Here is an 11,978-nt window from a genome sequence, read left to right on the forward strand (position 1 = left end):
TAAAAATAGGTCTAAAGACTTCCTGGGGCAACATATTCAGATTTTCCCTGATGTCTCCAGAGAGACTCAAAAAAGAAGGAAAGAATTTTTAATTTTAAAACCTGGAGTGACTCAAATAGGGGGTAGTTTTTTCTTGAGATATCCATGTAAATGTGTAGTTAGATATTTATCATTGAAATATATATTTTCAGAGCCATCTCAATTGATTAGTTTTCTCTCAATGAAACGTCTTGAAAAAGGAATAACAACGTAATAACGCCTATGAGAAATTAGTTCCCCGCACTTTAGTTAGACAAGGATTTTTCTTGCTTAATTAATTTGAAGTATATAAGTTCTGCTCTTAATAATGGATCCAATAATATTGAGGACTAGTGTGAGAACAGCTAGATTGGTATTTCCTTGTAGCAAATATTAATTTTGGAATTATAGTTTAATATGTAGTTTGATCTCACTTTTCTGTACAAGATGTATATGCTTGGTAATATTGTAAAATGTTATAAATAAAATATTTAAAAAAAAATAAAATAAATGATTTGGAAATTGGAACGACGAGTGAGGTGATTAAATTTGCAGATGACACTAAACTATTCAAAGTTGTTAAAACATATGCAGACTAAGAAATTGAAAGATTAGGCATCCAAATGGCAGATGAAGTTTTAGTGTGTACAAATGCAATGTGATACACTTTGGGAAGAATAATCCAGATCCTAGTTACCAGAGGCTAAGGTCCAACTTAAGGGTCAGCACTGAAGAAAAAAGATCTAGGTGTCAAAATAGACAATACACTGAGACCTTGTACCCAGTATGTGGCGATGGCTAAAACTGCTAGGAATTATTATGAAAGGGATGGTAGATAAGATCAAGAATATTATAATGCCTCTGTATCGTTCCATGGTATGACCTCACCGTGAGTATTGCATTCAATTCTGGTTTCCATATCTCATTATATAGCGGAATTAGAAAAGATTCAAAGAGCAATCAAAATGATAAAGGGGATGGAACTCCTCTCAAATAAGGGAAGACTAAAAAGGTGAGGGTTCTTCAGTTTTGAAAACAGACAGCTGAGGAGAGAGATGTGATTTGAGGTCTACAAAATCCCTGGGTGTAGTGTTGAATGAGTAAAAATGAATCGATATTTTACTCTTTCAAAAATTACATAGACTAGAGGTGACTGAATTAATTTACATGAAAATACCTTTAAAACAAATAGCAGGAAATATTTTTTTCACTCAAAGAATATTTAAGGTATGGAACTCATAGCCAGAGGTGGTAGTAAAAGTGCTTAGCATAGTTGGGTTTAATAAAGACTTGGACAAGTTCCTGGAGGAAAAGTCCATAGTTTGCTATTGAGACAGACTGAAAGAAGTCACTGCTTGCCCTGTGATTGGTAGCATGGACTGTTGATACTATTTGGATTTCTTCCAGGTGCTCTTAACCTGGATTGGCCATTGTGGAAACAGGATACTAGGCTCGATGGACCATTGGTCTGACTCGGTATAGCTATTCTTATGTTCTTATGATCCAGAAGCCTTTATAGAATTCACAGTCAGCACCCTTCATTATAGCACTTAAATGTGGGTGACCTTTACAGAATTACCACTAAGAGGGCTATTCTGTAAGTGGGAACCTCCTTATAGATGCCCTGATGCCATACTGTGAGAGCTTACATTACATTAGGGACTTCTATTCCGCCTATACCTTGCAGTTCAAGGCGGATTACAAAAGAGCTAACTGGACATTTCCAGTGAAGTTACAACAGGTTGTTTTTTTTTGTGTTTTTTTTTGTTACAAGGGAGGAGAGGTAGCTGGAATAATTCCTGAAGAACTTGCAAATTGGATATTAAATTGACTGTACGTTACTATGTGATATAACAAATAGATTACAGTTAGCTTAGTCTGTAAAGGCATTCTACCACTATTTATCATTTCTATACTGCTACTAGATGTAGCATCATTGAAGAAACAGTCTCTTCTCAGTAGAGCTTACAATCCAATCAAGCAGACAAACAGGACAAGTAGGAGGTTAGGGAGTTTCTCAAGAGAGAAATGATAAAAACTGGCATGGGAGCTTTACAAGCGAATGGGCGTTATGAGTTTAAAAAACAATCTTAAAAAAAGTGGTCTTTTAGCCTAGATTTGAATACTACCAAGAGACGGATCTTGACATACAGACTAGAGAATGACACGGGGAAAAATTCTGTCCCCGTCACTGCACTGTCCCTGTCCCACCATCCTCTTCACTGCCCCGTCCCCATTATCGCTCCATCCCTGTCTCCGCCGTCCCCTTCACCACCCCATCTCCGTCCCTGCTGTCCCCGCAGCATCCATATAAGCCTCAATACTGCAATATTTAGCTTATTCCTTCCTTATAAATCAAAGTTCTGGCTGCTGAACTAGAGAAAGAGATGTTCAGCTGGCAGGGCTTTGTTTATAAATTTTTATAAACACAATTAATATACTACTTTATCCTAAAGAAAAATAAATAAATAGAAAATTTTTTTCTACCTTTATTGTCTGGTTTCTGCTTTCCTCATCTTCTCATTCAGTTCCTTCCATCCACTGTCTGCCGTCTCTCTGCGTCTTCCATTTGCTCTGTTACTGTGCCTCTCCCTTCACCCCTCCCCCAATTGGTCTGGTACCTATCTTCTTCCCTCCGCTCCCCCATAGTCTGGCATCTGTCTTCTTCCCTTCCAGCGTCTTCTACCACTCTCTGTTCCCCATTTCCCAGCGTCTTCTCCCCACTGTCTCTTCCCCATTTCCCAGCGTCTTCTCCCCACTCTCTCTTCCCCATTTCCCAGTGCCTTCTCCTCGCTCTTTCTTCCCCAGTTTCCTTTAGGCTGCTTCAGCATCTTCTCCTCTCCATCCCCCTACCCCCAGCACCCTTCATTTGGTCCAGCAGCTCCCTCCCGCCAGCCGTGCATCTCCCTCCCTCCCTTTCCCTTACCTTCTCTTGTGGCAAAACTGGCGATTTTCTATAAGCTATGCGCTGTATTACAGCCGGAGCCTTGAACTCGTGTCGTGTTGCCTGCTGGAAAAGTCTCCTCTGATGCAACCGGAAACAGGGGGGTCCAGGTGGAGATGGAGGGGGGATCCGGGGTGTTAGCTGGGTGATCTATGGGGGTGGGATTCTGGCAGGAGGGATTGGGCATCCCTCCTGCCACGATTGTACCGGGGGGGGGGGGGGTGCGACAGCAGTTGCAGCTGCTAAATTTATTGCGGCAGGTAGATCCCTTGCCGCAATAAACTTGGTAGTCGTGTCTACTTACAATATAGGCCAGCATTTTGCTGACCTACATGGTACACATTTCCCGCTGGTATAGGGAGATGCGTACGACCGCCTAAGGTTACTTCAAGCCAAACCATGCCCACGCCTAGCCTTAAGCGAGCTTAGGCGGGCTTGCATGCCTCCCTAGGCTCCCAGAGGTGCCTCCAATGTAGGCAGCCTGCCTCAGGAGTTTTTTTAAAACGTGCATCCCGATTGCCTGGTTAGACAGCGGTAGGATGCCTACCACCACCTACAATTGGGATGCCGTTTATAGAAACCAGGCCTTAGTGCCTTTCATGCTCATTTGGACAGTAAACCCACCTCTGTGCACCCACTGGACTTCCAATTCATGAAGGGACTTTACCACACCAAACCCCCTGTTAAACCTCCATCTATTGTTTGGGACTTGAATGTGGTTCTTACCCAGTTGATGAAACCTCCTTTTCAACGTCTCTCGTCTACTTCTCTAAAATATCTCACCTGGAAAGTGATATTTCTCTTTGCAATTAACATCTGCACGACAAGTCAGTTAATTACAAGCATTAGACTCTTTAATTACAAGCACTAGTCTCTGATCCGTCCTACACCAGATTTTATCATAACAGAGTTATCTTGACGAACTCATCCAAAGTTTCTGCCGAAGGTAGTTACTGCATTCCATCTCATCCAAGCTATTGTTCTGTCTTTTTTCTTTCCAAAAATACATGCTCACCCTGGGGAGGCAGGACTCAGTATCTTGGACTGTAAAAGAGCACTAGCATATTATCTCAACCGTACCAAACTGCATAGAATCACATTTCAGCTATTTGTGTCCTTTGATCCTAATAGACTGGCAGTTCCAGTAACTAAGGGAATTATTTCCTGCTGGCTAGCAGACTGTATATCTTTCACTTTCTCAGGCTGGGCTGACGCTACAGCGTTGTGTCACTACTCAAAAAATATGAGCTATGGCCACTTCTATAGCACATGTGCTCTCAACCTCCATTCAGGACATCTGTAAAGCAGTCACTTGGTTCTCAGTCCACACTTTTACTTCTCATTACTGCTTAGATCAATACTCCTAGAAGAGACAGTTTGGTCAGATAATTCTCAAAAATGTATTTTCTTCCCTCCATCCTTGGGGATTTCACCATCCTTATGACAGTTATATTAAACCACCTTCTTAAGATATGAGTCTAAGAGCTTGGAAGTTCCATATATGAGAATATACTGTCTGCTTGTCCTCAGAGAAAGCATAGTTACTTACCTGTAGCAGGTGTTCTCGGAGGACATCAGGCAGATATTTTCACAACCTGCCCACCTCTCTAGTCTGGCTTCTTAGAATTTTAAAAGAACTGAGGGTCCTGTGCGCCAGTGTCAGGTGGGAAGACACACGTGCACGCTTGGTATAGGCAGTGCTAAAGTTTTAAAGTGAAAATACACTTTGGTACATATCCGTACTAGAGAGTTACATGGGGACAGAAATCCCGCCCATCCCCACCAATATCCTGACTGTCCCCACCATGAATCTCCTCCCTCCCCAACCGTCCCCCCCTAAATTACCTATCCCCATAAAAAGCAGCAATTACTTCTGACAGTTTTGATTTTAGTTTAATTGAGTTTACAGAAAGCTCAAAACAGTCAGACATCTGCCAGAACATACAGGCAGACCTTCACCAAATACAGAACAATGGATCACAAGTTACAAATAGAAATATGATTATCACAACTGAACTGGAAACCTCAAAACAAACTCAGCAAGTACTTCATTTTGTGCTAAACACAATTGGTGGCATAACCATAAGAGGGGGCTGGGCCTCCCACTTTGAGCTTAGCCTCCCTCAAAATGAACATCTCCCTTGCTGTAGCTGGTGGGAGGCCCCAAGCCTCATCAGCTAATGACCAGCTCCTCAAGACCAGAGACCAGAATTTTCCAAGTTCTGCAGCTTGCAACAGTATTTCTCTAGTATGTACATCAGCCCTGGGTGCCTAAGTTCAGGAGATCTATAATGAATCCAGAGGTAAATGCTTACATCACTTTAGTAAACAGACAGCTGATCTGATGTTGACGCTTCGGACAACAGTATCCAGAACAGATGCTGAACGGGCTGACTGCACGGAGGGAGTAGAGAGACCAGTGGATCTCAGGATCAGACAGCGAGGGAAACAACAGGTAAAGGGAGCTTGCTGGGTGGAGACTAAGGGGCATGGTGACACAGGGGGACTGGGTGGCAAGAGGGCGAAAGCTGAGGGCATTATAGGGGCTACACAAGGCGAGGGGGATCGAACAGAGGCCGGGCCCAGGAGGGGGCAAGAAAACCCAGAGGAAAAGCGGGGAAGTGGGGTGGCGGAAATGTGGGGAAGCTGAAAGCTACGAGGGTAAAGGCTAAGGGCAAAACAGAAGTACAGGGAACAGGAGAGGCGGCCCAGGTGAATGCAGAGGTGGAGGAAAAACGACGGGACCTGCGGTGCTTATACGCAAATGCAAGAAGCCTCATGGCCAAGATGAGTGAACTAGAGGTCGTGGCCAAGGGGGAAGACCTGGATATAATTGGAATTACAGAAACATGGTGGACAGAGAGGAATCAATGGGATGTGGCGCTGCCGGGGTACAAGCTCTACAGGAGAGACAGGACCCACAAGAAGGGGGGAGGCATAGCACTATATATAAAGGACTCTATCTACTCGGTCGGGATGGATATAGCAACGAAGGCAGAGGGGCTGGAATCGCTATGGGTCAAATTGCTGGGAAACAAGGGTGCAGGCATAAAACTGGGGCTGTACTATCGCCCACCTGGCACGCCGGAAGGACTCGGACACGACCTGGAAGCTGAACTGAGACAGGAGTGCAGGACTGGAAGTGTAACAGTGATGGGGGACTTCAACTACCCAGGGATAGACTGGAGTACGGGTCACTCCAACTGCACTAGGGAAACAGGATTTGTAGAAGCTGTGAGGGACTGCTTCATGGAGCAACTGGTCAGGGAACCAACGCGGGGGAGTGCTACCCTTGACCTCATCCTGAACGGATTAGGGGGGCCTGCAAGAGGGGTAGAAGTGGGAGGACCACTAGGCAACAGTGACCACAATGCGATCAGATTCACATTAGAAAGGGGGACACCCATAGTAAGGAGAACCGCAACAACTGCGCTCAACTTCAAGAAAGGGAACTATGTTGCTATGAGGGAAATGGTGGGGAGGAAGCTCAGAAACATCTTTAGGATGGAGACTGTGGAAAACGCCTGGACCCTATTCAGGGACACCCTGCAGGAAGCACAAAAAACGTACGTCCCCAGTTTCAGGAAAGGCTGCAAGAACAAGCGATCAAAGGACCCGATTTGGATCTCAGCAGAAGTAAAGAAGGCAATAAATGACAAAAAAGTATCCTTCCGGAGATGGAAAAAGGATCCAACTGAGGAAAATCACCAGGCGCACAGGAAATGCCAAAAAGAATGCCACCGAGAGGTTAGAAAAGCAAAAGGGAAATACGAAGAGGGGCTGGCCAGGGAGGCAAAAAACTTCAAGGCATTCTTCAGTTACGTAAAGGAGAAACGACCAGCGAGAGAGGAGGTGGGGCCGCTGGACGATGGAGAAAGGAAGGGAGTGATTAAGGAGGATAAAGAGGTAGCTGAGAGGTTGAACACGTTCTTCTCGTCGGTTTTCACGAGAAGACACATCTAATATACCAGACTCAGAGGAGCTCATGAGTGGGGAACAGGCTGAAAAATTGGAGCATATAGAGGTCAGTAAGGAGGATGTCCTCAAACAGATAGACAGGTTAAAATGCGGCAAATCACCGGGTCCGGACGGGATCCACCCAAGGGTTCTGAAGGAACTAAGACAAGAAATAGCGGGCACAATCCAGCATGTTTGTAACCTATCTTTGAAAACTGGAGAGGTACCTATCTTCAAGAAGGGATCGAGGGGTGACCCCGGGAACTACAGGCCGGTGAGCCTGACTTCAATTATAGGGAAGATGGTGGAAGCTATGATAAAGGACGGCATTTGCGAGCACATTGAGAGAAATGGCCTACTGAGAACAAGCCAGCACGGATTCTGTAAGGGAAGGTCGTGCCTAACGAACCTTCTGTACTTCTTTGAGGGAATAAGCAGTCGGGTGGACAATGAGGAACCCATCGACATCATTTACCTCGATTTTCAAAAGGCTTTCGACAAGGTACCACATGAAAGGCTGCTTAGGAAACTGTGGAATCACGGGGTGGGAGGGGATGTGCACAGATGGATCGAGCACTGGTTGTCGGGTAGACTGCAGAGGGTCGGAGTAAAGGGCCAATATTCTGACTGGCGGGAAGTCACGAGCGGTGTGCCACAGGGATCGGTGCTGGGGCCGTTACTCTTCAACATATTTATCAATGACCTGGAAAAGGAGGCAAAGTGCGAGGTTATAAAATTTGCAGACGATACGAAACTGTGCGGCAGAGTTAGCTCCAGGGAGGAGTGTGAGGACCTGCAAAGGGACCTAGACAAGCTGGAAGACTGGGCAAACAAATGGCAAATGCACTTTAACGTGGAAAAATGCAAGGTCATGCATATAGGGAAAAAGAACCTGTTGTTCAACTACAAATTGGGGGGGGGGGGCATTGTTGGGAGAAAGCAATCTTGAGAGAGACTTGGGTGTGCTGGTGGATGCATCACTGAAGCCATCTGCACAGTGCGCAGCGGCCTCAAAAAAAGCTAACAGGATGCTGGGCATCATAAAGAGGGGCATAACTACCAGGACGCGGGAAGTCATCATGCCACTGTATCGAGCGATGGTGCGTCCGCATCTGGAATACTGCGTTCAATATTGGTCGCCGTACCTCAAGAAGGACATGGAGGTACTTGAGAGAGTCCAAAGGAGAGCAACGAAACTGGTAAGAGGGCTGGAACACTATCCATATGCTGAGAGGTTGGATAGGCTGGGGCTCTTCTCTCTGGAAAAAAGGAGGCTCAGGGGTGATATGATAGAGACCTTCAAGATCATGAGGGGCATAGAGAGGGTGGATAGGGACAGATTCTTCAGGCTGAAGGGGACAACAGGTACGAGGGGGCACTCGGAGAAACTGAAGGGAGATAGGTTCAAAACGAATGCAAGGAAGTTTTTTTTCACCCAGAGGGTCGTGGACACTTGGAATGCGCTACCGGAGGAAGTGATCAGGCAGAGTATGGTACAGGGATTCAAACACAGACTGGATGGATTCCTGAGGGATAAAGGGATCATGGGATACTGAGAAAGCTAACCAGAAAATAAATGTAGAAACCCAACCAGGTCGTGCAGGTGCAAGACCGGAGGGCTAGGACGTTGATGGGAAGATAGGACTCAATTAGGAAACCGAGGTGGCATGGGGGCCCCTTCTGGTGATTTAGACAGGTCGTGACCTGGACCGCCGCGGGAGCGGACTGCTGGGCATGATGGACCTATGGTCTGACCCGGCGGAGGCACTGCTTATGTTCTTATGTTCTTACAAATGTTCTTCTCTTATTACCCTTTTGTTCTATCTCAATTATGTTATTGAGTTGATATGATTTTGTATTCTATCAGCATCTGATGCAATGAACAGCTTGAAGATTGTAGATAAGCAAGTTATATTTGTCTGTAGTTTTTGGAGATATCCAGGAGGCAATTTCTGCAAGTAGATTAGTTTTGTGCATACCATGACAGGTGTATAACTCCTTTTGCCTGTGCTTGTTATAATAAAGTAGAATTATTTAAACTTATGTATAATTTTCATTTTGTAATATCATTAGATTACTTTTTATAACTCACTTGACTTCACTTTTGTGAGTTCTTTCCATTTTTATTACTTTTGCTTTTCTGTTAATTAAGGGGCTTATTTTCAAAGCACTTAAGACACATAGCATACCATAGAAACCTAAGGTATTTTGCTTGTCTTAAGTACTTTGAAAATGAGCCCTTTAATGGACTAGAGCAGGGGTGTCAAACTCAATCACATTAAGGGGCTGAAATCCAAAACACAGGCTAAGTCAAAGGCCAGACCCTGCCCAATCTCTGCCGCAGACCCCGCCCCCATAATAATACTAATTATAACACCATTTTTTCCATTCATTTTTCATATATACACACACACACACACAATATAATCTTATTAACACATAATGGTAATGGTTAACCACAAAATTAAACTACACAAAGCACACTGTATGCTTCTCAACATTCATTCCTACCAGAACACAGATAACCCCTATGCAAATACGGAACTAAAAACTAAAAGTACTAATATATTTTTAAAAACCCTAAGATTCAAGATTCTGCATGCAGTACAACCCCCAGAGAAAAAGAAACAAATGTATTTCTTCCTGAGCAGTGCAAAAGATAGACAGCAGATTAAAATGCTCAAAATTGACACAATTCAAACACTAACTTGAAAATAAAATCATTCCCCCTACCTTTGTTGTCTCCCTCCCTCCATGCTGTGCCTCCCCCCAGTGGGTATCTAACCTTCTGGCCGGCTCCAACCTGGCCGTTTTATGATGCCCGTGATCCGATGTTTCCTGGTGTTATCTTGTGGCCGGCTTCCTCCTCCTCACAGCCGCAGTGTGCACGAAGCCACGTGTAGCAGCTCCTCGTGTATCCTGAACTGGAAACCGCCTCTCTGATGTCGCAGCGTCAGAGGGAATGCTTCTGGATGAGGTGTGAGACACGCAAGTAGCCGCTGCATGCGGCTCTGTGCACACTACAGCTATGAGGAGGAGGGAGCCGGCCATAAGGTAACACTTGGGACATTGGACTACGGACCGCATAAAATGACCAGGTGAGCTGGATTTGGCCCACGGGCCTTGAGTTTGACACCTGTGGACTACAGCAATGGTTCTTAATCCTATCCTGGGGGACCCCTAGCCAATCAGATTTCAAAATATCCCTAATGAATATGTAAGATTTGCCTATAAAGTAGGTAGTAGGCATACAAATTTCTCTCATGCAACACAGATTTATCAATTGGAAGTGCAAGATGGATTAATTCATTTTGTTTAATATGTAAAATGGTGCTGATTTGAGTTATTTAATAAATATAGTGTATTTATGCAGAAAGCATGTCTAGTTATATGCATATTCATTGGGGATATCTTGAAAACCCAACTGGCTGGGGGTCCCCCAGGACAGGCTTAAGAACCACTGGACAAAAGACACAAAAAAGGAGACAACAGGTCCTATATAGCACACAGCAAAAAAATCAAATAAAGTGAGACACGTGGAAAACAAGATTCTGTATCAATTTTAATACTTTGAAGAGAACAATGCAATTCATAAAAGATCATAAAAGTACAAGGTTAATCAATAGGTCTCTCGGTATGGCTATGTTTTGACAGGTCTGCCTTTATCAGGGGAAGGAATGAGCCTCAATCCAAAGATGAGCTAGGTTAAATAATGTACTTTGAACAACAAATGTGAGAGAAGTACACAAATTTTGTGTGTCTTAATGCTTTGAAAATGAGCCCATTAATGGACTGCCAATTAGTCTGATAGCCAAAGGACTCCTACCTTGGATGCATATTTTTTCCTTCTAAAAAAAAATTCTGTAGATGTTTCTTTAGTGAAATGTATGGTGCATATGTGTAAATCTGTGGTGCTGCTGTTATTACAGAACCAGAAAAGGACAAAATATATCCACCCTGTGAGAAGGTCCAAGTATGTAAAAGAAAGGCAGATAAGATGTCAGCTCAGTCAACAAAAAGTCTTTTGTTTTTATCAAAATCAGTCTTTACTCCATAAATCCTTGATTGAAGGATGCCAGAGTGATTTCTATTATATTGTCCCCTGATGAAGGCAATGCTAGTTGCTAAAACTAGGATCCTTATCGGGATCAATAAAGATTGATTTTGATAAAAACAAAAGACTATTTGTTGACTGATATGACATCTCATCTGCTCTCCTTTTACATACTTGTTATTAAACATTTACAGGAAAATAATTTTGCATTCATTGTAAGAAAAATGTTCTTAGAAATATAAATATCACAGCTCTGAATATATTAAATTATTTAATAAATAAATAATTATTTAATTGTGTAAAGTGCTCAGACCCTACAACCATTCTTTGTTCCATATTGGGGAGGGATTTAAAATGGGAGGTTTTGTTTCAATGCTTACTCATAGCCCGGTCTGGTTACTTTCTGAGCTTGTATTAGCCATGACAAGGTATGTTATTATAATTTTGTTATATAAAAAGTTTGAGTTATTTATGTAGTTAGATGGAGATGGTGAAAGTTGCTTCAGTGTATTTTTTATACACCAAGTATGGTTAAGTTGATTTACAATATTGGATTTGTGTTTTATTTTTATTTTTAATTTTCTTTCACTATTTTATGTTAATTATTAGTGATCCCTCCTGAAGAAGGACACAAAACTCGAGTCGAGAGGCTCGATTTCTCATTATGGCACTCAGTTGTTTTTAACACAAGCACTTTCAGAGCACTTTCAGGGTTTTATTCTATGGTTGCCGTTACGTCCATCAAGAGGCCTCCTGACTACAACTTTAGATAAGTTACCTGTATATAGTGGTGTTTTAATTGATGAATGGTAATTTTGGGAGGCAAGGGACTGTAAAGGCAATGATGGTCCCATTGGCAACCATAGTTGAGTGATTATACTGAACAATTTTGGTTGTAGGGTCTGAGCACTTTACACAATTAAATAATTATTTATTTATTAAATAATTTAATATATTCAGAGCTGTGATATTTGATTGAGAATATTTATACCATCACAGAGAATT

General features: G+C 43.1%; 1 protein-coding gene across 3 annotated transcripts in view; it reads left to right on the plus strand.

The window, feature by feature from the left end:
• The window catches only part of TEX15 (testis expressed 15, meiosis and synapsis associated), a 330,325-nt gene that overhangs the window by 185,683 nt on the left and 132,664 nt on the right, over nucleotides 1-11,978 (plus strand). The window lies entirely within an intron of this gene.

The sequence above is a fragment of the Geotrypetes seraphini genome, chromosome 1, assembly GCF_902459505.1.
Source record: "Geotrypetes seraphini chromosome 1, aGeoSer1.1, whole genome shotgun sequence".
NCBI classification, from domain to species: Eukaryota; Metazoa; Chordata; class Amphibia; order Gymnophiona; family Dermophiidae; genus Geotrypetes; species Geotrypetes seraphini.